The sequence below is a fragment of the Opisthocomus hoazin genome, chromosome 14 (assembly GCF_030867145.1).
Source record: "Opisthocomus hoazin isolate bOpiHoa1 chromosome 14, bOpiHoa1.hap1, whole genome shotgun sequence".
NCBI classification, from domain to species: Eukaryota; Metazoa; Chordata; class Aves; order Opisthocomiformes; family Opisthocomidae; genus Opisthocomus; species Opisthocomus hoazin.
This window is the reverse complement of record NC_134427.1, coordinates 11783859-11808464: the sequence shown is the minus strand read 5'-3', so window position 1 is coordinate 11808464 and position 24606 is coordinate 11783859. Positions and strand designations below refer to the sequence as shown.

The 24606-nt window shown below is 56.5% G+C and overlaps 1 protein-coding gene across 3 annotated transcripts in view; it reads left to right on the top strand.

The window, feature by feature from the left end:
- Positions 1-4197: 4197 nt before the first annotated feature.
- Positions 4198-24606, top strand: part of FRMPD3 (FERM and PDZ domain containing 3) — a 64764-nt gene continuing 44355 nt past the window's right edge. For 2 of the 3 annotated variants that reach the window (XM_075435838.1, XM_075435836.1), the window contains exon 1: positions 4885-5007. The gene's annotated coding sequence lies outside the window, so the exon portion shown is untranslated. Of the gene's footprint in view, positions 4259-4884; positions 5008-24606 lie in introns of those variants that run through there. The other variant, XM_075435837.1, reaches the window with a different exon arrangement.

Below are 24606 nucleotides of genomic sequence, written 5' to 3'. Positions count from 1 at the left end.
TCTGAGAGACAGCTCCGCATGGGCATGGCCTTCCCTGGTGCGTGTCAGACCCCTGTCTTTCTACTGTGTTCATTTGGCCTGGACATGAGTGACTGCAGCATCCCCGGTTCAGAGCTTCCCTGTCCTGGGAGGAGCGTGAGAAGTGAACCCAGGGCCGTCCCAGCCTGTCTGGAGCAGAAAGGCTCCTCAGCACACCTACAGCAACAGCACCGAGCTGGCAGCTGCTGTACCGACCCCGTCAAAAACCTCCACCTTGCTGCGATGGCCAGGCTCGAGTGTCCATCGCCTTGCACCCAAAGCTGTGCCACAGCCGCGTGGAAAGGCAGCCCTGTGGCACCGGTGTGGCAGTGCCTGGGCTGCTGTAGATGCTTCCCCACGAGGAACAACGTCAGGCCAGGTACAGCTTCTGCGGCAGGAGTCAGCTCCTGGCTGGACTGTGGTCCTGCCGAACAGGAAGTTAAAGACAAAATCACCCATCTTCTGCTGAAAACGTTGGGCTTTGCCTCCGGCGAGCTCCTGTGGGCATGCAAACTTGCACTCATCCAGCTAAATTGCTGTCTGAAGAACGCTCTTTTTTTCCAGTTTGAAGGGTTGTTTTGCTGTAATTGGAATGCATTTCTAATTGCATGTTTAATTGAGGCCTTTGAGGACTGAAGAGGAAGAGGCTGGGCTGAGGAACGTGTTGTGGAAGCTCAGCTTTGGGCACACAGAGAGACAAATCTGAGAGAGGCAGGAGAATTATGATCTGGAGGGTGGCAGTCCCTATGCCATGGCCACTGTTGGACTTTCCTCCCCAGGCCTGGACTAGGCACCTCCCCCCTGTGAGCGGGACAGATGCTGCTATGAAACATCCCCGTGACTCTTCAGGAGCCACCCTGGGGACTCCCCACGCCCGGCTTCTGCCAGTGCCTGTGCCCGCCTCGCCGGTCCCTTCAGCCTGGCTCAGTGCGTGTCCCAGGTTCCCTGGCTGTGAAAGCTGAGGAGCGGGTGGCTTGAAAGCTTCACACCCTTGCTGCCTGTCGGTGACCTGGGCAGAGGGAAGGAGAAGGGAGAAGCCTCATCGCAGCTGCAGCTTTGAAATTGCCAGTTCTGGGCTGCCTGAGGCTTGCCGCTCTCCTCAGCATCCCATGCACAGCAGCACCTTCATATTCCCCTGAAATCACTGCAGGTGCTTGTGTGCCCTGCCGGCTGGTGACAAACCCTTTGGAAAAGGCCTTGGTGTCCCCTGCTCCTAGCTCTGCTCCCTTGTGCTGCTGCTCTCCTCTCAGCTGGTGAGCCTGACGCTTATGTAAACTGCTCGCTCTCACACGCTGATAGAGCTGTTTGCTTCCCACCCCACTGGTCTCTGCAAGCTCATTTTATTTTTTCTTGGCTTAATGCGATGTTTACTCCACAACAGCCTTCTCTCAACACCCGGCAGGAGGGACTCTGAACCATCACCCCAACAACGCTATGACTTTCCCACTGAGCTGGGAGCAGCTGCGAGCTCTCTCCCTGCTGCAGCTCCCAGTGCTGCTGGGGTGGACTGCTGGTCCCCAGGTCCCACCGACACGGCTTGTGCCTGCCTGAGCTCATTTCTGCCCGGGCAAGAATCTCCTCATTTGGTTTGGAGTCTGAGAACTCTTCAGCCCTGAGCAGGTAGGGCCGAGGCTGGAACATGTGCCAGAGTCCTGCCATGTCGTGACAGTGCAGCTATAACCAGGCGACAAGGATCTGGGTTGACAACTGTCAGGCTTGTTTCATGACAACTGCCAAACAGCCATCAGGTAGTCGTGATTTCTCCTACTCGCTCTGGCTTGGAGCGAGGGACAGAGTAGGAGGGGGCTGCTCTGCTCTTCTTGTAGAAGAGAGAAAACCCAGGTATGTAAAGATCCCTTTTTCATCTGCCCCCCTCCCGCAAGTGTGACACTTGCTGTGCTCCCCACCCTCTGTCCTCATCTGATCCCTGCTGTGTGCTGCTCCCGGGGCAGTGAGGGCAGTACCAGGGCAGGTGTTCTTATCCCAGCAATCGGCACCACCAGCATCACTGGTCTGATCAGTGGCTGTGCACATTGGCTCCATGATACCTCTGCCATGTGCTGCTGTCCTCTTCCTTTACCTGGGCCTCCGCTGCTGGGGTCATTGTCCCTGCTGGGATGCAGTTTGTTGGGAGAGCAAGATCCCTCTGGAGGTTTGCTTCTGGCTTTCCATGAGCTCTGTGGCGTATGTTTGTTGTCTTGGTCTCGCCTCCATTCTGCTGTTCCTTCTGACCACCAAAAGTCCCAGCATAGTCTCGTCTTGAAGTTACTCCAGTATTGTGCTCCGCAGTGAAACCCCTCATCTTGTCATCATGGACAGCGAGAGTCCCTGGAGGAAGGGCAATAAATCAGCTAATTAACAAGAGGCTAATCCAGCACTGAGCAGAAGCGTGGAAGAGTGCAAGTGTCGCAGTGCAAACACAGCGGTCTCTCTCTCATCCTGCAGCAAGGAGCTGGAGACGTGTGGCGTGGGGTGCTGCACCGGCACTGCCAGTGAGCCCACAGCATCCGTGAGAAGCATGGGCTAAGAGATGGATAATGTGTGTGGTGGTCACACTGTGAGATTAGGAGATGCCAGGGGAGGGTCTCTGAATTAACTGTTCCTGGCAATGAGCCTCAAACCATGTGCAGAGGGTGGAGAATACCCCCGGAGTGGCTCTTCAGGCACCCAAGGAAGAGAAAGAACTTTGTGTTTCACTCCCAGGCAGTGCACAGGACAGGGAGCAAACTGCACGTGCTCTAACTTCCCACTGCTTCCCAACGCTCACCGAACACCAACTGCGGAACAGCCTTCTGGAACATAAGCTGTGCAAAAACAAGGAAACGTGGCCAAAAAGCAGCTGAAAGAGTAAGATTCTCACAGATGATACTGCTGCTCGGAGGCACCTCGCTCCTGCTTTTCAGCAGGCTCTACACCAGCACCCAAACCGCAAGAAAGAAGAAGTGACAGGTGTATGTAAGCGTGTGGGTGCAAATAAACAAATCCTGATACTCTGCAATGAGCAGCTTATCTTTTGCGAGGGATGTCTCCACGTACAGGCAGGCAGAGAGAGGGCATGGGTTTTTATGGAGTAAATTGTGATAGTCAAATCTAGAAAACCATTTGAGCTTTGTTGTATCTTCTTCTCATTTTTCGTGCTGGAAATATTTTTACATAGCTGTGTCTGTAACGGGCCAAAGAAATCCCAACAGGTTTCAAGTAGCCATGTGAAGGACGCAGTTAGACGCGAACAGGCAACCTGCAGAAGGTGCATGTTGTGTTCAAACAGGGAAAATAGTAGAGGACATAAATTTGGGTGAGGTAAATGTAAACCTCTAGGACGAGGTAAGTTTTAAGGTGGGACATGCCGAAAGCATCAAAACATGTAATGAAGACCACACCAACGTCATCAGAAGGAAGGCAGCCAGTGCTGTACTGGCTTGTTGGGTTCTGTGGCTGCAACAAGCTCTGAGATAAGGGCATCGCATAAAACCAAAATTAATTTCTTTACATCAGTATCTGCCATGGAGGATGTTGGAAAATTCACATGCTGTGCCCTTTCCCATGGCTGATAAATCTGAAGAACTCTCTCAAACTGAAATGTCAGAAGAGGTTTTTGGAAGATACTGATGAAATGGAGAGCGAGGGATTGCCAGGATCAGGCAGGATTCCCCTAAGGGCTCTGGAGGAAGAGCAGCCTGGAGCTAGTGAGCTACCAACGGGGCGCGTACCCTGCTGCTGAGCTGAGCGCCAGTACAGTACAACCGGGAGGCAGCAAGGGCGACTGCAATCTTTGTAAAAGCTTAGGGCTGGGATACTATAGACGAGTCCAGCTTCTGTACCGAGCAAATGAGTTGCTTGAAGCTCTGATGAAGAATAGAACGGGGAGATCTGGAAAATGATATAATGGAAGTCAGTCGGATTTTCAAAACAGGAATTCGTGGCTTGCAAATCTATTAGCATTCTTTCTCGAGGATGTTAGCCAGTTAACAGAGTACTTGAATTCCCCAAATCCATGGTAACCTCCCTCCCAGACCTCGTTTCCCAATCTTTTCATCAGAAATGCACACAAACCTCCTTTTCTGCATTGATAACGTAGTTTCCTTAAGAGCTTTTGTTGATTTCCCCCCTCCCCCCCCAGATTGGGAGGGAGGTTACCATGGAGTTACCTATGAATGGGCGAGCAGACAACCCCATGCCTTTGGAACAGAGGAGGAAGAGTAAGGTGGCAATGTTTGCACATCGCACGTGATGTCTAAAGGTAATACTAATAATAAAAATAATAATAATAATAGCTAACGCAGCGCTGCAGAAGGGTCTCACGATGCTGAGTGAGCAGACGACAAGATGGCAAGCGGGTTCCAGGAGAAGCGCCCCAGGCAGTGGGGCTGCGGGCGCAGCAGGGCAGGCCCTGAAGCGGGCCGGTGCTCGGGGCTGCGGGGACCGAGCCGGGGGCACCCCGCGGCGGGGACCGGAGAGATGCTTCCCCTGGGGATGGGAGAGCTGGCGGCGGGCAGGAGATGGCGGAGGGGCTCCTCCGGTACCGTCCGGAGGGGACAGCGGGGCAACGCCCGCCGGCTCCCCAGGCGGGGCGGGCCGATCCCGCAGCCCCCCAAAGCCCCCCCCGCTTTGGGGGGCTGCGGGGTCGGCCCGCCCCGCGCCCCGCCCCGCGCCGCCTCCCGCCCTGGCCCCGCAGAGCCGCGCAGAGCGCCCGCCGCCGCCGGCCGGGGGGGACGGGGAGCGGCGGGCCGGGCCGGGCCGGGCGGGCATGGCGGGGGCGGGCGCTGCGGGGAGGAGGCGGTGGCAGCAGCAGCAGCAGCGGCGGCGGCGGCGGGGCCCGGCCGGGCGCTGAGGGCGGCGGCGGGGGGGCGATGGGGGCGGCGGGGGGCTGCGGGTGCCGTGCCCTGCCCCGCGCCGCGCCGCACCGCCTGAGGCTGCGGGTGTCCCCGGTCCCGCCGCCCCGTCGCCCCGTCGCAGCCCCGGTGGCCCCGGACGGTGTGTCCGCAGGAGGTAGGTGATGCGCGGGAGGAGGGCTCCGGCCGGAGGGGCTCGCCCGGTCCGAACCCGCAGACGGCTCTCCCCGGGCAGGGCGAGGGGCGCGGGGCAGGGAGCTCCGCCGCTGCCCCCCCGGGTCACCTTGGCGGGCTCCTGGGTGGCGACTGGCTCGGTGTTCGTCCGGTTGCCGGCGTGGGTCCTGGCTGACTGCGCCGAAAGAACAGCGACAGACCCGTTTGCCTGCTGGCCCGGGGCTGGGGTGGGTCGTTTTCCTCCTTGCCCTGTTCTAGAGCAATTTGGATGGAACGAGTTTTCCTTCTTGTTGGCCGCAGGAGCGGTAGGGAGACGTGGCTTCCTTTGGGGGAAGAACGATTTGAAAACATTTGCATCTTTCTCTTCTCTCGTGACAACCAGTGAGCTGCGTGCTGCCCTCCACCTTCCCGTGCCTCAGTTTCCCCACGTCTGCAAGGGAAGGGTGGAGGAGGGAAAAGCTGGTTTTTGCCGCGCCGGGCTGGGGTGTGGGTTCTCCTGTGCGGGAGCCTCGCTGGGCGTGAGATTGCCTCGAGGGCAAGAGCGGTTCTGGGTCCGGCCCAAGGGAGGCTGAGCCTGTGGCCGGTCTCTGGGCAGAGGTGGGTGCTGAGGGCAGCGGAGGGCTGGCGCTGCCTCCGTTCTGGGCTGGGTGCTTCCCTCAGCTTAGCAGCCTGCCACACTCATCCGTGCCCCTGCGTGAGCGGCTGGCATCCATGTCATCCTGCAGCGAGGAGTTCACACTGCACCTGAGCAGCAAACAAAAAAACATCTTTTTTTTTTCTTCTTTTTATTATAATTTTTGTTTTATTTAAGAAGGGGCTGCTCCAACGTCCCCTCTGGTCATTGCCTGCCCAGACAGTGCCCTCTCGCTGTGCCTGTGAGCGCTGATGTGCGGCTGAGCCTGCAGCTCCCTGGCTGCTCACTGGGCACCTGCTGCCCTGCTCTCCCCCCGCCATGCTGAACTTTCCCTGGTGTTGCTGACACGCTGTCTGCCTCCTTCCAGCGCCGCTATCGCCGCGCAGCTGCCGGAGTGCGGGGATGAGCCCACCGCTCGTGTCTGCAAACGGCTGCCGGCTGGAGCTGGGCTGCGACGGAGCAGGTGTGGGGAGCGGGCTCCGGGGCCTTCGCGCACCGAGGAGTGCCCGGTGCTTGGTGAGGCCATTGGCCCAGAGAAGCTGAGCTCCTTGGGCTGTGCGACGCTGCTGCAGCAGCCCATGGCGGGGGAAAGCAGCCCCCCAGGGCACCCTGGAGTGAGTCCGTCTCCAGTAGCGTGGCTGCTCTCCTGGTTTGGCAGTTCAACGTGCCGACTGCCTGCTTGATTGGCATGGCAACAGCCACCGTTGTGCTGCAGCACCGCTTCACAGCCCCAACTTAAGCATCGTTGTGGACAATCACTGCGGGACCCATCCGTGAAGGTGCATGGGATGCTGCTGGCTGGGTGCTCCAGCAGGGGTAGCACCACGCTCCCCATGGTCGGAGCATGTCTGCCTCTTCCCAGGGCTTCGGCACCGCTGGCACCAAGGGCTATCCCTGCAGCAGCCCCAGCTGTGGCAGCTTGTCCTGGTATGAAGTCCCTGATTCCGTCCCAGGGCCAATGCTGCCTGCTGACAGCAGCTCACTGGGCTTCCCGGGAGGCTTTCCCAGCACTGGGGAGCTGGGATCGCTTGTTAAGGAAGGGCCTGTGGAGAAGATGTAAAACCACATCCTCTTTACACCAGTGGTGGGCTGAGGGAGCACACTGGGAGTGCAGCTGAAATGGGCTCAGACTTCGTTCCTCTCTCCGTAAGCCAAGGAGCAGGGTGGTGGAGATAAGGCCGGGGAAGGGAAGAGGTGCCACCCAACGAGTTGGCCTCAAGCTTCCCGAGACAGGAGGGCAGCCTGATGCTTGCACTGAACAACGGTGTGCTTGTAGCAAGCTCTGGAGCTCATTACTGTCTTGAAGTAAGCTAGTTTGAGCTTGGAACTGAAGCCTAAAAGCATAAAGCCCAGTCTAGCACGGGAGAAGTCCCCAGGTGGGAAGCAGTCGGGAGAGAAGGCACTGTTTGCACCAGCCGCCTTCGTGTTTTGCTTCACTGCCTGAGCTTGTGGGAGATGACCTGCACGCTGGGGACGAGTGGGAAGCAGGGCTCTGGGACTTGCCTGCGGGTCTGCAGAGCCAGGATTTTGCCTCCGATTGCAGCCCTGTGATACCAGGGAGATAATTTTATGGTTTGCTTGGCGGCTGCTCCCTGGCACTGAAGGACAAAGCCTCAAGTCCTCAGCTCTGCCTTAGCACCGGCCCTTCCCCTCTCCCGCTGAAATCCTGATTCATACCCGTGAGTTCAGTGTCATTTGCCAGGGCAGCTCCAGCCCACAGACACCATGCTTTTGTAGTGAAAGAAGTGTTTGTATAATGATCAAGGTGGCTGCTGCCTTGAAGAGCCTCCAGCCTGGCTGGAACAAGGCTCAGATCATCTGAGGGTCTTCCACTGAATGAGTCTCGCCCCATCACAGTGACCAGGGGCAGCAGGACTGCTCCCATCTCTCGTGCCGTGGGGCAGAAAGCAGCCTGAATCTCCTGGGGCTGAGATGCTTTCAATTCCCCTCCCAGGGCTAAGCCATGGCATCACTGGATGATGTCTCAGAGCCTGCGACAGGAGGAGGGAGATGAGCTGATGTAATGGGCCCTCTTGCTCCCTGGCAGAGCAGGGCTTGTTTGGACCTGCCCCTTCCCATCCAGCACCCAGCCACAGCACCGGTGTTGTTGGGTCTCCAACTTCTAAATTAGGGGACAGAGACACAGATTCACATCAGCCAGGGAGAGGTGCTTGGGAGCATGGAAGGAAAAGTGACACCGGCTGTCCTCAGGTTGTGCAGCTTGGGGAAGTGGTGGTCTCGGGCACTGTGGGCTGGAAGATGCCCCTGGGTTGTTGACGGGCACATCGTTTCCAATTGATCCAGCCTGTCTAAACCAGAGTCATTCTTCCGTGGCTTCTGCTGGGAATCTGTTCAGATTCTTGCTGTTTGGAGGGCTGGAATCTCTGCTCTGGCTGAATATTATCTCTGGGCAGTGCAGTGCAGCCTGCTGGCAGGGCAGTAGTGCCCCTTGGGTTCAGCAGTGCTTTCCCTTCTGTCATTCTCCCTCGAATGCTTGTGAGGGTCAGCTCTCCTCCAGAGGGAGGAGAGGGATGGCAGCCTTCTGCGAGGCTGGGTGAGCTCTGCTCATCCCCTGCTCTGACCTGTTCTGGGGCGAGTTGTCCTTTCCCAAGAATGGAGGGCCGGAGGTGGGCTGGGGGAGGCCCTACATGCACCACAGCAGAGATTTCTCCTGCAGTCAGGACAGAGAAGTGGTGGCCAGGAGCCACCAGAGCTTGGCAGCCAACGAGCCCCTTCGACCCACTCAAAGTGACAATCAAAACACTGCTGCGGGGTGGTAGAGGAGCATCAAATCCGGCACAGCCACGGCTGGACTCCGGGAGTGCAATGGCCAGTTTTAATTTGTGCATGGCACGGCGAGTGCTCGCTCGCTCACAGATGGGCCTTTTCTTCCCCAAGGGTGCACGGATCCTCAGCTGTGTAAAAATCAGCATGTCTCTGCCTAGCCATACCTCGTGCTCCCTGCTGGGCTTAGAGAGACCCAGGGCTCTGGTCTGAGGTCATGGTGGTGTCTGGCGGTGGAATTGCATTCTCCTCAGAACAGGGGTCCCTGCACAGCCCCTTCCTGTTGTAATCCGGAGCCTGATGGCCCAGTCCATCCCCAGTCCAATCCATCCCCACCTGCACAGCCTGAGCACGTGGGACTGATGCCCAGTGACGCTGGGAACACGTCTGAGCTCCCTCACCATTCTCTCTCTTTTAAATTAATCAGGAGCTGGCCTCAGCAGCCAGTCAATAGTGAGATTTATCTCTTAAATAGCATTATTGATTGCCTAGGAAGCCTGGTTTTGTATTGATAGATACGTACACACGCAGACAAGCCCCGTGCCAGGTCCCAGTGGTGAAAGGCACAGTGTAACGTGTGGAGATGGCTTGCTGCAGGTGGGGACATGCGTGTATGTCCACGTGAGGGAGATGCAGCTCCTCATCGGAGGGCAAGGTGAGGCACCCCAGGGTCTTTCGGTACGAACCCTTTTGCATCTGTCCAGCATTATTGTGCTGCCTTGACCACTCCTGAGCTTCTGCTCTTTTCTTCCTAATACGTGACATTGCGACGCAAACACCCCTGCCAGCTTGCATTGCCTCTTGGTTTGCAGGTAGGATGCTGTATCCTTCCTTAGGAGAAGACATGCAGATGTCTGCCCACTAATTGCGTGGTCTCCTCCAAGGTCAGTGACCCTGCAGGGATTCTTCACGTGAGAGACTTGGGGTGGGTGTGCAAAACGAAGTCGGCTGTAGCACTGCCCGGAGGGGCCGGCTGGAGAGGAGGATGGCTGAGACGGGCTGGACCCGTCCTGCCAGGGAGGTTTCTCTTTGTGTCGCTGCCCAGGCTGGCGGTGCGGGCTATGAGCTGATGCGTGCGGGATGCGCGGTGGGACCAGGCTCAGCTCTAAGCAGGTGGAGTCGTGGGAGTGTGACAGCGGAGACTGCTTGCTGCCGTGTCTGCTCAGGGAAAGGCAAAGTGTGCTGCCGCTCTTGAGCCATCTCCCTCCAGGTAACGGGGAGCGGGTGGATGGAGGAGGGCTCCCGCGGGCTGTGGGGGCTTCGCCGGCTTCGTCTCCTCGGGGCTCAGAGTGGCTCTTGTCCCTCGGAGGTGGCAGAGTGCTTGCAGCAGCCGGAGTCGTGACACTGCTCAAGGTCCCTGTTGCTTAGCTGCCCACACTGCGCACACCTGTGTAGCACAGGCAGCTTGGTGTGGAGGCAGCCCCTAACGTGGGGGCAGCGGGTGTTGGTGGCACCATAGGAGAGGGGCCGGGGACTGGAGCTGACTGTGAACCCAGCCGTTGTCCTTATGGTTGTGGGCAGCACCGCTAGACTCTCCCTGAAGCAGCACCCTGTGCTGGGAGCCTGGCTGCTCTGTCCTCCAGGGTCGTGGAGCACAGCCAAGGTGCGGTGATGCTCGTGAGAGGAATTGCAAAACCTCTTGCGAGGTTTGCCGTAGCAAAGTTCAGGCTCTGGCCGTTTTGCATTGGTGCTGCAGAGCCCCGCTTCCCAGCCTTGCCTGGGGCTGGGAGCCTGCGGCTGCCACAGCAGCAGCCCGTGCTCACCTCGCCACGTGTGCTAACTCACAGTCGCTGCGTGCGGCATGACGGAGCGTGGCCCCATGTCCCGTACCTTGCATCCAGCCTTGCTTTGGACTGCGCTGCTTGATGCTCCGCTCTCTGCTGGGATTAGCTAAGGCTGAGGAAAGCACCAGCTGCATTGGCACAGGCAGCTGAAACGGCATGGATGATCCATAGGGCCGGATCGCTGAAGCCCGGTGGAGAGGGGCTTGGGAGACCTGTGTGTGTGTGTGTGTGTGTGTCACTCTTTAGCTAATCAACAGGCACAGGAAGTTCTTGGGTGCTGTCATGCCTATGTGTACGTGCACATATGTGTGTGTGTGTGTATAGATGTAGCACTGTAGCGTCTTGCTACTGTTCGGACCCCGTAAGCGTTTTTCCTGACAATGCCTGACCGCAGCAAGCGCCCGGTCGCCTGATCTAAGCAAGCCAATCTATGCAGGGATCTGGGGAAAGAACAGTTGGGGTTTTATGAAGCTGGCATAATTTACAGCTAAAATAGCACACCAGAAATACGTCCAATCCAATCTCCCTTGTAATCTTGTTTTCATTTAAGCCTCCGGGGTGGTGATGGGGGGAGTAAGGAAAGCAAACTGCAGAGAGAGTTTATTACCCGTGCCGGGGAGATTTGTGTGATGCTCTCTACTGAATGACCTCAATTTGCAGAGGTTAAAGCTGGCTTTGGTGCTCCCCAGCTTAAAGGGGTGTCTCCTGCCTGTGCTGGGGGCCTTGGCTACAGATCCCTTTGCAGATGGCTGTGTGGTGTGCTTGGGACCATCCATGCCGTGGAGCCATCCCAATGCCTGCTCCCGTAACTGGGCAGAAGGAGCAATGGCAATGCATCAGTGACCATGGTGTTGGTATCGGTCTGGCCTGCTCACTGGGAAGAGGAATGAAATTATCTCGCTGCCACTGCCTTTGCGGGTTGCATTTCTCTTTAGTTTTCAAACCACATATTGTCCCAGATCTCCTGCCAATAGCAGGGAACGAACTGATAATGCAGCTGCTATTAATAAAGCAGCATTGTTACATATTCATATCAATCAGTCTTCTAATTCCACAATGTTTAAAAAAAGAGAAAGGCAGTGCTTCACCGGGGTGATGAGGAAGGTGTCAGGTGGGATGGTGTTGGAGGTGCATTTCACCAGCGTTGGCAGAACCTGCTCCCCTTGCCTTCCTCCTCTTGGGGATTCCCGTGCTGAGCTGGCCCTGGGGTCCTTGCTGACCTTGCCATCGGCTGCCCTTCCCCCCGGCAGCACCAAGCTAAAAGGTGGGATCCCAGAGGTGGCTATGGGATCCCTAGAGCACTGTGATTGTGGGGAAACGGGAGTGGTGCGAGACGGGGAAGTGCTGAATTCAGGCGGGTGGGTTGGCAGGAATGGCTCGGTGCTCTTCTCCATTTTATGTAGAAAATTTCACATATTATGTAAATTAAAAAGCAAAGTAAGGAAAATCTGGGTATAAATCTGGGATGTATTTATGTTTGTACAACCATTAGAGAGGAAAGTATACCACAGAATCCTGGCCAATGGATAAACATACTTATGCTGCCATTCCTCAACAAAATATGCTTTTTGTCATTGCTACAGTGAAAAAAGAAGTACTGTCTCCAAAACTGTAGCAGCATTTTACGGTAAGCCATAAATTGGAAGAGATACCTAATTATTCATAGAGTATTACGGAGGTGTCAGTAAATGACTTCACCATTAAGGCCGTACCAAGACTTGCCTATAAAGCAAAACTCTCTCTGTCACTTCTTCGTGATTGAATTCAGTGTCCAGATTCGGCCAAATCAATCTTGTGAGGCTGAGCACGTTTTCTGTGAACACTGATCTGGAAACTCGCCCTTACCCTCTGGCCGGGAACATTTTGAAATGCAGCTATGGGATCTCTGAGTCCTCCAACAAGCCCCATGGTCGCCGAGCCTTTCCCGGCGCTCTCGTCCCTGGTGCATGTCGGAGCTGCTCCCATCTCATCTCTGCTTCCTCGGCTCCCAGCGCATGCCAGGAAAGGGAAGATGGTTGTTCCGCTGGGTTCCCAGCGCTGGCAGCCCCGGGAAGCGGGCTGGCATCAAGCCCTCCCGACAGCGGCTTTCGGTCGCTGCAGCAAACAGTTTCCAAGCAACTCGGAGGCTGCTGGTCTAAAAGGACTCTTGATAGAGGCATGTAATATTAACTGGAGTTATTAAAAGGAGCAACACTAAAAAGGATGCGGGGAGGGCAGCTGATGTGGTGTAGTCTGTATCCTTCTGCCATCACTCATATCATAAGTGCTTTTATGAATCTGGAGGCATGTCTCAGCAGAAATGCCTAGAGAGGGCCGGGAATTCTTATGAGGAGCAGCTGAGGGAACTGGGGTTGTTCAGTCTGGAGAAGAGGAGACTGAGGGGAGAACTTACTGCTCTGTACAGCTAACTGAAAGGAGGTTGTACTGAGGCGGGTGTTGGTCTCTTCTTCCAAGTAACTAGCAATAGGACAAGAGGAAATGGCCTCAAGTTGCATCAGGAGAGGTTTAGTTTGGATATTAGGAAAAATTTCTTTACTGGAAGAGTTGTCAGGCATTGGAACAGGCTGCCCAGGGAGGTGGTGGAGTCCCCATCCCTGGAGGTGTTCAAAAAATGTGTAGATGTGGCACTTCAGGACATGGTTTAGCAGGCATGGTGGTGTTGGATGGATGGTTGGACTTGATGATCTTAGAGGTCTTTTCCAACCTTAATGATTCTATGATTCTATGACTGCAGGCATCTCTGGTTCCCAGCCTGCTCTGGCGAGTGCTGCCGGTGGGCTGGGTACAGGGCACTGCTTTCCTGCCAGCTCTCCAGCTGGGCACTAGGACAGGCACAAAGGATGCAAAAGATGCCGTCCCTGCCCCAAAGAACTTGTCTCTTGGGCCTCCATCCAGCTTTGGGACCTTTTTCTAGCAGCTGTGTTCCTGGCATTGCCTGGCTGTGGCATAGCCTACAGCAAGTGCTCTGCTTGTCTGGGAGCAGGTGGGAGGAGGGCACTGGGTGGTTCAGGTGGGTCCATCTCCCTGTGCGATCCCTGCCCTGCCATGTGTTTGCTCTCTGGCTTAAGGCTTAACTGCTTCTTTCAGGTCATATTTCCTTGCTCTGCCTCTCTTTATTCCCACTGTTTGGGTGCTCCCTTGCACCCTGTGCCCACTTCCGTCACTGTCTGCAGCCACCTTTGAGCATCCATCCCCCTCTCTTCATCTTTGTCGTTGCTTGCTCCCATTGACTTTGGCCTGCAGTGAGGGAGCTTGCCCGTGCAAACACTGTGGACGGGTTAGTACTGAGAATTACCACGCAGTGCAATGTTCAGGTGGAGAGAGCAGCGGGAAGGCACTGTCCACAGGTGCTTGAAGCAACCTGTCCCTCAGCAGGGAGCAGTTTGGGGGTTGCCCCCTCCATTCCTTTACAAGCATGAGCTGGAAATGCTCCTCCTGCTGCTGCCCACAGTCCTGGGAGGCTGACGCGGTGCTGGTGGGAGGGGGGCCAGGAGGTCAGCAGGAGTGTGCTGCCATCAGCGTGTACAACCATCCCGCCTTGGCTGTCACATCCCTCCTCCCAGCTGCTGGGGTTGGACCCAGGTCTCTCTGGAGAAGACTTGAGATGGTGTCTGCATGGTATCTACCAGGGCTGGCTACTCTCCAGCCTCGTGCAAGCCTCTCCCATTCCAGGGGCAAACAGAGATCCCAGCACTGTACTCTGGCCAGAGACCATGAGGGATCTAGCAGCTCTTTGTCATATGACTGATGGGAGTCTCTAAGTGGGCTGGCAGCAAAAATCCCCAGACATCTCCAGAGGACCATGATGGTGCCTGGAAAAGTTCAGATACAACCTAGGGGGATCTTATTGCCTGTATGCCTGAGCTGTTTTTCCTAAGGACAGTGAAAAAACAGGCTGCAGCTTGTTGGCCTGGGGAGATGGGTGGTGTGTGGGCAGCTGAGGGGTTTGGCTGTCTGCAGAAAGCCCCTGTACCATTGCTGTATGTTCATAGGAGGAGAGACAGCAGGATCTCTGCATTCATCCCCATCAGCAAAAGCGTGGGGAGGAGTGCTGGGATGCTTCCCTGCGGCCAGCTGGCATCAGTGGGAGAGGCCAGCAGCATCAGCAGGGCCCCTTCCAGGTCTTCTGAGCTCCCAGGAACCTGAGCCTATGGGATGAGAGACTGCACGGCGGGGCCCACCAGCATGTGAGCTGTGATCCCCAAAGCTAAGCCCTTTCTTTGGCAGAGTGAGGGAGTGCGGCTGGGAGGTGACAGGCAGCTGGGAACAAGTCTGCCTTGTCCACACCGGAGGCTGGAGCTCTGATCCCACCACACAGACCTGCACATTCCTCCATAAGCCATCTCTGGTGTGAAGTCACGCGGTGCCAGCGTGCCATAGGAGGGTCCTGCTCTCACCGCACTGTCAGTGCTCGAGCAGATCTGCCACCCTCCTCTGCTCCCAGCCAGCCACAGTTGGTGCGTTAAGCTCCACGTTAAGAGGAAGGCTTGGCAACTCCTCAAACCCATCGCTTGGTTTGGATGCAGCGATGCCACAGCAGCAGGGCTGGGATGCTGAGGGTGGCCTGCTGGGGATGCTGGGGGAAGGAAGGTGGTGGAGCAACTTGTGGGATGCTGAAGCAGGCAGGATTTCCGTGCTGGATGGGAGGGAGGAGAGACCAGGTGCTGCCACCCAGTCACTTGGTCCCTGGCATCATGTAGCAGTCGAGGCCAGGCTTGTTCCATTTAAAGTGGGTAGAAACTGAGCTTAGTCCTACTGACTGGACTGGCACATCCAGTAAGCCCCTTGCCTCCCCCAGCAGAGCACAGGATGTTTGATTTTGGGAAAGAATAAGAGAGTTAGAGCTAATTGAGGAAAGTCAGGAGCTGTATTGGTAGCAGGTGGGATTCCTGGTGTTGGGGGACCTGCAAAGTGCCTTTGCTGTTTGCTGTGGTTATACATAGCAGGAGGCATCTGGCTTCTCTCACCTTATCCACTAATTTAACTTTCCGTCTCTCCTCAGGTAGTGTGAGCTCAGGATCAGGGGGAGATAAGGAGGAGGGTTTTTTAGCTGATCAAAAGCAAATCCAACACATCTGCTGTTGTAAGAAAACACTGGCATTGCAGGAGTGCCAAGAGGCGAAACAAGGCTTTCTGTGGTGGAGGAGACCTGCCCGAGGGCAAGGCAGGGTTGGGAAGGGGCTGGGCAGTAGGGCAGGGGTTTTCCGAGCAGCTGGGCCTGAGATCCATCTCTCTCTGGGTGTGGGAGGAAACTCCTGGATTCTCGAAATATCATTGGGGGACTCAAATTCAGAGATGGATTTGAAGAGGCAACTGCTCTCATGGTCCGAGTGGGCAAAGTCCTGGTCCTCAGACCAGCATTTCACCCTGGAAATGGAAAAGGCTCAGCTGACTTTTCAGCTGTTCTGATGCTGGTTTGGACTGGGCTCTATCCTGCTGCCTGAGCCCCCAGGGTGGCCAACTGCACAGGGTAGCAGCTGGAGGAGCCACGTACGTCCATGATGCCACCACCACCTACGTGTGTGATGGCTGCACCAGGCTGTTCGCAAACAGGTTGTGCTGGAAAGGTGCCCAAATAGGGGCTGTGACAAGAGGAGAGAGGGCAGGGTCTTCACAGAATCACAGAATCACAGAATGTTAGGGGTTGGAAGGGACCTCTGTGAGTCATCTAGTCCAACCCTCCTGCCGAAGCAGGGTCACCTACAGCAGGCTGCACAGGACCTTGTCCAGGCGGGTCTTGAATATCTCGAGAGAGGGAGAATCCACAACATCCCTGGGCAGCCTGTTCCAGTGCTCCATCACCCTCAAAGTAAAGAAGTTCTTCCTCATGTTCAGACGGAACTTCCTATGCTTCAGTTTGTGCCCGTTGCCCTTTGTCCTGTCGCTGGGCACCACTGAAAAGAGTTTGGCCCCATCCTCCTGACACCCACCCTTCGGATATTTATAAGCATTTATTAGGTCCCCTCTCAGCCTTCTCTTCTCCAGGCTAAACAAGCCCAGCTCCCTCAGCCTTTCCTCATAGGAGAGCTGCTCCAGTGCCCTCATCATCCTCGTCACCCTCCACTAGACTCTCTCCAGTAGCTCCTCATCTTTCTTGAAGTGGGAAGCCCAGAACTGGACAGAGTACTCCAGATGGGGCCTCACTAGGGCAGTGTAGAGGGGAAGGAGAACCTCCCTGGACCTACTGGCCACACTCCTCTTGATGCATCCCAGGATCCCATTGGCCTTCTTGGTAACCAGGGCACACTGCTGCCTCATGGTCAACTTGTCATCCACAAGGACGCCCAGGTCCCTCTCCACAGAGCTGCTCTGCAGCAGGTCTGCCCGAAGCCTGTACTGGTGCATGGGGTTGTCCCTCCCCAGGTGCAGGACCCTGCACTTGCCCTTGTTGAATTTAATCAGGTTCCTCTGCGCCCAACTCTCCAGCCCGTTCAGGTCTCACTGAATGGCAGCACAGTCCTCCGGTGTATCCACCACTCCTCCCAGTTTAGTATCATCAGCAAATTTGCTGAGGGCGCACTCTAACTCTTCATCCAGGTGACTGATGAAGAAGTTGAACAAGACTGGGCCGAGTAGTGGTCCCTGGGGAACACCACTAGTTACAGGCCTCCAACTACACTCAGCACCGCTGATGACAACCCTCTGAGTTCTGCCATTCAGTCAGTTCTCAATCCATCTCACTGACCACTCATCCAGCCCACACTTCCTGAGCTTCCTTAGGAGGATGTTATGGGAGACAGTGTCAAAAGCCTTGCTGAAGTCGAGGCAGACAACATCCACTGCTCTCCCCTCACCTACCCAGCCAGTCACACCATCGTAGAAAGCTATCAGATTGGTCAAGCATGATTTCCCTTTGGTGAATCCATGTTGACTACTCCTGATAACCTTCTTTTCTTCCACTTGCTTGATGATGACCTCTAGAATGAGCTGCTCCAGCACCTTTCCTGGGATGGAGGTGAGGCTGACCGGCCTGTAGTTCCCTGTGTCCTCCTTCTTGCCCTTTTTGAAGATTGGAGTGACATTGGTTTTTCTCCAGTCCTCGGGCACCTCTCCTGTCCTCCAGGACCTTTCAAAGACGATGGAGAGTGGCTCAGCAATGACATCCGCCAGCTCCCTCAGCACTCATGGGTGCATTCCATTGGGGCCCATGGATTTGTGGGCGCCCAGATTGCTTAAGCAATCCCTCACGCAGTCCTCCTCAACCAAGGGAAAGTCGTCCTCTCTGTGGGCTTCTTCTATTACCTCCAAGGGCTGGGATTCCTAAGGGCCTGCCTTGGCACCGAAGACTGAAGCAAAGAAGGCATTCAGTAGCTCTGCCTGTTCTGCATCCTCTATCACCAGGACACCCGCCTCATTCAGCAGCGGCCCCACATTGTCCCTGGTCTTCCATTTGCTGCTGATGTAGTTGAAGAAGCCCTTCTTGTTGTTTTTGACATCCCTTGCCAGATTCAATTCCAGGTGGGCCCTGGCCTTCCTCGTTGCATCTCTGCATGCTCTGGTGACATTCCTGTACTCTTCCCAAGTGGCCTGCCCCTCTTTCCACATTCCATGGACCTTTCCCTTCCACATGATCTCTGCTAGAAGCTCCTTGTTCAACCATACAGGTCTCCTGCCTCCTTGGCTCCATTTCTTTCTCAGGGGGATGCACCGCTCCTGAGCGTGGAGGAAGTGACGTTTAAACAGCAGCCAGCACTCATGGACCCCCCTGCCTTCGAGAGCCCTGACCCACAGGATTCCTCCAAGTAGCTGCTTGAAGAAGCCAAAGTTAGCTCTCCTGAAGTCCAAGGTTTTGATCCTACTTATCGCCCTGCTTCCTCCATGCAGGATCCTGAACTCCACCCTTTCTGTGCTCTTCCCTGCCACTGATGGGACTGAGGAAAAAACCACCTGAGCCCCTGATCCCTCAACCAGTCGCCCCAGTGCCCTGAAGTCCCTTTTGATGGCCTTGGGACTTCTCTCTGCGATCTCGTCCCCACCAACCTGCATTACCAAGAGGGGGTAATAATCAGAAGGCCCACAGGTCTGGGAGCACAAAGGGCTGCCTTGCAGCAGGGGATCCCACGTACTGGGATAGCTGGGTCATCAGGAGCAGCTGAGCTGGGGGCTGGCCATCTGCTGCAGTCCAGCATCTCCTCCGGTGCTCCAGGACTTAGTGGACCTCACAATATCTGGGGCCCACCCACCCTGGAGCACCAGAGGAGATGCTTCACTGTCTATGGGCAGACAGTGCTGGCAGTGGTAGGGGTCCACTGAGAGCAGCACCCATGGAGACACTCGCACTGGGGACATGCTTCTGCGGCTGGCTACAGGAGGAGGGCATGCTGGGCTGCCGGATTGGTGTGGCAGTGCCTGCGCTGCTGCTGTAAATCTGCCTGGCATAGGTGTGTGGGGATGATGCAAAGAGCATTCATGCTGACTTATGTCTTCTCTGCTCCATGGGGATAAGAAATAGCATCACGCAGCTGGCTCTGCTGGCAGTTACTGCGTCATGAGTTGTCCTTCCTCCCTGCGCAACGTCAGTGGGACTTGGTGAGTGACTATCAGGAGGCAGGTGAGCATGCGCAGGGCATGGACCAGTGTGCTGGGAGCCTGTGTGAGGGTCTAGTTGGTTCAGCGACGTTGCAAGAAGCGATTGTTCCAGCTCAGGGATGCTGCATGGTTATGGCACAGCAGTGCCGTATCAGCTGTCCCTGTTAGACTCAACTGGCACTGGAGGCAACGTGGTGGCCAAGTGTGAAACAGTGCCACTGCTGCTGTGTGGCCCGGTGGCCTTTGTCTCACGTGCATCACCCTCCATCCTTCCAAAGCAGCACTTGATCTTTCCAAATGTGCCTTGCTTGCAAGGCTGAAATGGCTGTCAGGGTCCTCTGCTCCCAGCAGCGAGGTCGCCATGCTCACCCCCGCGGCTCTGGCACCAGCCTTACAGCCTGCTCGAGGGCTTGGGGTTGCAAAGCTGACCCACCGTGGCGGTGCATGAGGCTGGAAGAAACCCAGAGCAGAGGAGCATGACCAGGGCTGTGCAGCAGTGGGTGGCACGCTGAGCCTCACTCCTCTCAAGCCAGTAACACCAGGCCTTGGGAATGCCATGGCCTCTGTGCAGGGAGCATGTGCCGAGGCAGGGCAGTCCCTGCCTGTTGTATCAAGACTCACAGGTCCCCCCATAGCCCCCCTCTAGCCAGCCTCCTGCCTGCCGTGGTGGCTGCTGCTGTCCCAGCACATCCAGAGTAGCCCACACATATTTTTTTTTCCCCAACCGCGTGCTCTGTTTGCCTCTCTGAACACCTCTGCTCCACGTGAAGCTGACTCCAGCAAGCCCGACCCATCACACCACAGCAGCAAACAGCAGCTGCCCAGGAGCACTCGTAGGGGAATGCGAAGCAGTGGGGTGCCCCGCTCCATGCCAGCCTGGGACATCCCAGCAGCAGCACCTTGACCTCTTCTCTGTCCCCACACACTGGGTCTTGGTGGCCAAGTACCTTCTACTTCTGTGCCTCGGTTTCCTCGTTCTTCCAAGAGGAGCAATAGTAATGGCTCTGAAGTGCTTTGGGAGGAAAGGGGAATGCCCAGCGCCGTCTCTGTCCCTGGCGTGACGGTCAGCAGGCTGTGGTGGCCTCCTAAAGCCCCTCTGCCCAAGGAGGCACCTCTCTGCCTCTTGGCACTTTGAAGAGACGTGATGCAGCTCATGGCTAAATGAATTTTTGTTCTCCGCGGCTCTTTTCTTTCCTACTCAGCATTCAGGGAGCATCATTCTGGTAACCAAGGTATTTGCATAATCTGTGTTTTGTGGTAATCTCTCCCCTTCAGAAGAGGTGCTCGTCATCCCATGGGTTTTTTGGGGGGATGTGCCGTCTTTGAGGCCAGGTGATGACGTTGTCCACAAAGGGGGGCAGCTGGGCTGCCGCCCTGTGGCTTGGGGGATGCCTCCCCTAGAGCAAGGATGCTCAGGGGAGCCTTTTGCCCATGGACTTCTGCAGCATCAGTGCTCTCCTGCTGCAAGTCCCTTTCTCGCCCTGTGCCTCAGTTTCCCCTTAGCCCCAGAGCCTCCGAGCTGGAGGGGAGGATTTTCTCATGCTGCATGTCCCCGTGCAGCGGGGCATGGGGTTTCTGTCTCTGCAGGAGCTGCCTTCCCAGGGCTGCTCCCACTCTCCCTGAAGCCGTGGCATGGAAAAGCAGCCGCTGGGAAAGGCTTCATGGCGCTTTGGCAGCTGCCGGAGCAGCAGAGCGGGGTGGGACATGTGGGACTGTCACCCAGGCGCAGGAGATGCTGCTCCATGGGGACACCCTGGCTTTCTGCCCCGTGCCACCATGGCACAGCGCCCAGGGGAGCGGGGGGTCTCGGGGGGCGAGCAGTGGCCGGTGCCTGGCGTGCCCGCGTGCCGCCCTCGCCCGCCTGGCGCGTGACTCACTCCCCGAGCGGCAGCTCCCACGCGGCAGCGTTTCCAAGAGACCGAGGAGATGCGTCCAAACCACAGCGGTGGAACGAGAGCCCCAGTCCTTGTCCCCGGGGCCTGGGCAGGGTGTGCACGCTCTCCCCTGCCAAGGAGAGCCGGGAAGCGGCTGGCTGGGGGGCAGGACCCCCGCACCTGGGGTGGCAAACCGGGCAGCCTGCGTTGGAGTGGAAAGCAGCAAAGTCTGGTCTTGCCCAGCACTGGCAAAGGTTGGAAGGGCTGTGAGGAGGCAGCGCTTGCCGGCTGGGATGTGGCAGTGAGCAAGGGAAATGCCTAGCTCCGAGGGCTCAGCCATCCACAGCCCCAGAGGAAGAAAGGCAGGCAGCCAGCTCTCTGCAGGCTTACAAGCTGGTTCTCACGTTTGCTGCCCATTAAGCGTGGGGAAGCAGAGCCTGTTCTGTTCCCGAATTATTTCTGTGTCTCGCTCTCACAAAGCCCATCCGCAGGTCCTGGGATGCCTGTGGGTCTGGGACAGGCAGCAATGCAGTATCCAGCCTGGTCTGTGGTGCAGAGGTTAAACCATCCCTGTGCTCTCTGACTGCAAGACAAAAAACAGCGCGTCCTCTCCCCAGCACCCGGGCAGCGTTGGTGCTGCCTGACTTGACTGCTAAGCAGGGGCTGAGGTTTCTCGCAGCACCGATCTCAGTGCATGCTGAGTCGCGCTGTCCCCCCATCCTTCTCTGGGTGGGAGCTCCCCTGCACCGGCATCGCTCCCAGAGTGGCTCTGTCGTGCAGACTCAGCTCCTCTTTGTTGCCTGCTCTACCCTCCAGGCCTTGCTTCTGTGCTGCCGCCAGCCAGATAGCGGAGGCTGCTCCTGCCCCAGCACCGATCGTCTTCCTGGCTGTATTAAGTCTTGATTTATCTGTATAAAATCTCATGTCATTTATCTTCCTAAAGGCTGGCAGGTAATTCTATAACTGCAGTCCCTCCTATGGTGCTGGCCTCTCCTCTCTCCCTGCTCATTTGATGTGCTCTTCAGGTTTAATCCCCCAGGAGTTTACACTGTCTTTGCAGTCCCCAAGGAACGATGCTGCTAAATCCAGATCCCAGTGCTGGTATCTCTGAGAAGCCCTTAATTCCCTTTCCTGTTAGTGGGATGCCTGGTTCACAGCCCCTCGTGGCCCCTCTCCTGGTCCTTCTGTCCATGGAAGTGCTCCTGCCGCAGGGGCTGGCTGCGTGGGGCGCGGGGGCTTGGCTGCGGTGGGGTCCGTGCCCTCTCCTCCTGGCAGCTCTCACCTGGCCCCAGTGCCTGGCTCTGGCAGAGGGTCCCCCCCATCCCCAGGCAGCCAAACCCAATGCTGGGTGAGCCTGAGGTGCTGGGACGCTGTAGCAGTGCTTGCCCCACACCCTGCAGACCCCCTCTTTGATTCCTTCCAGGGGGAGGCGGGTGATACCTCCCGCACGAGGAAGGGCTTCAAAGCACTCTGCACCCAGTGCCTTGCCTCAGAGACCCCATGGACCCCACAGACCCCGTGGGGGTTTCTCTCTGCAGCCTCCCTGGGAGGCAGCTCGTTACCTTCTCATGAGCAGGGTCGGTGGTGGGATGTGGGGGCAGGGGGAGGATGCGCTGGCAGCATCTCCCAGGCTGTGGGCTCTGGCTGGCAGAGGATCCTTTCTTCAGGTTAGACGGACGACACTTTGAAGTGGTTCGGTGCTCAGTTGGTTTTTGTGCTTTACTTTTTTTTTCGCCTCCCTTTAGTGGGAATTGTATTCCATGCGTGGAGCAGCTGGTAATTCTCCTCCTGGCTGCTGCCACGTCACCTCCGAGCAGCTCTCGTGAGACTCCTCTTTTCTCTGGCTGTACTGAGAATTCGAGCAGAAGAGCCTTGGGTCTGCTTCTGCTGTAACCCTACTGATTAGAGAGACGTTTCTGAGAAGGCATTAGATACCTGGTCCTGCCTGGGGTGGGAACACAGAGAAGCGACTTTGCGAGCAGCATCCCCACCCCGTTAGCTGCAGACATCAACCTGGGAGTCTGCACGATCGCAGCCAACACAGCACAGCGTGTGCCTCGCTGATGCTTAACAGCAATAAAATGCTGTTTTTTTTTTTTTTTAAAAAGTGCTTTCCTCAGTCAAAATCCTCTAGTCCCAGAGGGGACACAGGCCTGAGCTGGGCGAAGGGAGTGTTTGCTGGAGAGCTGGGGCCGTCCCAGAGCTGTGTGTTCCTCCAGGGAGGGAGAAAGTCTTTGTGACTGTGGGACAGAAGCTGTCTGCTCCAGTCTCGGCTCCCATCCCTTGGTAGGAGGAGGATCCTGGGGTTTGCTTTGTCTCAGCTCTTCTGAGGAGATCTCTTTATGGTAATGCCTTCCCTTGCTACCTGCAAGTTGAGATCCAAGTTAGATAGTCTCTGCTAACGCTGATACTAATAACTTGCCTGTGTTTACCTGCCCCCAGCAATATTCTTGCAAATGAGGTGTCAGCAGGGATGCTGGCACGTGCAAGCTGCTGTGTATGGATTTTGTAGGACGAGTAAAGCAAGGCTGAGGCATGTGGTCAGGAGGAATCACACTGGCATCGAGCTGGAGAGCCAGTGGCACGTGGGGAAGGTCCATCTCCCAGGCCATTTTGAGATGTCAGCGTCTCATCACTTGCTCCTTCACCTGGCACTTGTCCAACAGAGGGTCCTTGTGGAAATGGCTTGAACTTCATGTGTGCTAACCACAGCTCCTGCAGCCTTCTCTGCTGAGAAGGCAGCAGTTTGTTACCCAAGCTTCAGTGCAGGCTGCTTCCCCAGGAATCGCACTGCTTGGCATGAAGAGCAAAGGCCAGTTATAACACCGGTGGGTCTCCCAGTCCCCGTGTGATTTGGCTGCAGAGCCCTGCTCCTGCCTGTCCGTGAAAAAGCTGGGCCAGAGAAGTCTCTGGTCTCCCGGTCTCGCACTGTGCCCGCAGCCACAGCTCTGAGGAGACTGGGAAACATCTCTCAGTCAGTAATGCTGCATCTCTGCCTCAGTGGCCCTAGGTGTTATTTGGAAACTGCTCCTAGACCCAGAGCCTTTTATTGCCTGTAGCCTCCAATATACCTTGAGCCCTACATCTGTAGCGGCAGGTCTGGTGGAGCTGTAAGGTGACCAAGGACTTGGGAACATCTCATCTCTGTCCTGCAGGTTTGTGGTACCATCAGTCATTACCAAAAGCGCTGCTGCATAATCCATCGCCCGTGTGCGAACGGGCTGTCAGGGAGCTGTGCCTCTGGGAGATCCGCTCCTCCTTCCTCTGCTGTGGGCGCTGGCTCCAGAGTTTGCAGATGCTCTGGGTCAGAGGGTTTTGTCTCCTCCTTTTTAATAATTGGCTTTGTGGTTGAGCACAAGCACAGGAAACCCGTGAGCTTTCCTTCCTCCCCGGCACCCATAGCTCCCTGCCAGCAGTCAGGCGTGACCGGAGGCTTCTCTCCCCCACGGCTTGGAGGAGCTGGCTAGCTGAGTGCCGAGAAGGTGCCAGAGCATCCCAGCATATTCAGCGAGGAGAGGTCTGTGCTAACCACCTTCCCCTGCAGCCAGGCAGGCTGCCTGCTCCCCCCCAAACCTCATTGCAACCCCTTCCCATGCTTGCAGAGAGCCCATTGCCATGCCTAGTTAACAGGCAGGGGGAGAGGCTGGTTTCTAGGGATTTAGCACCGAGATGGTGGGCCTGGAGCCCAGCTCCTCTTTCCTGAGGTCTTGCATGCACCTCCCTCCCAGCGTGCCTGGCGGGTGGCTTTCCGAGTCAGAAGGGTTTGGGGGGCTGTGACTGACCTTCTCCCAGGGTGCCCTTTGGGTTGGTGGCCTTCCTTCCACCTGTCCTGGTGGCCTTCCATCCTTTCTGCTTCACTGCTTAGGGCTATTATGAAAAACATTCCCCTTCCATGAGGGCTTGGCCACCGCTGCAGTCATCACTGAACCCTGGGGCTGGAGCTGAACCCCCAACCTGTATCTTTCTCCTCCTTGCCC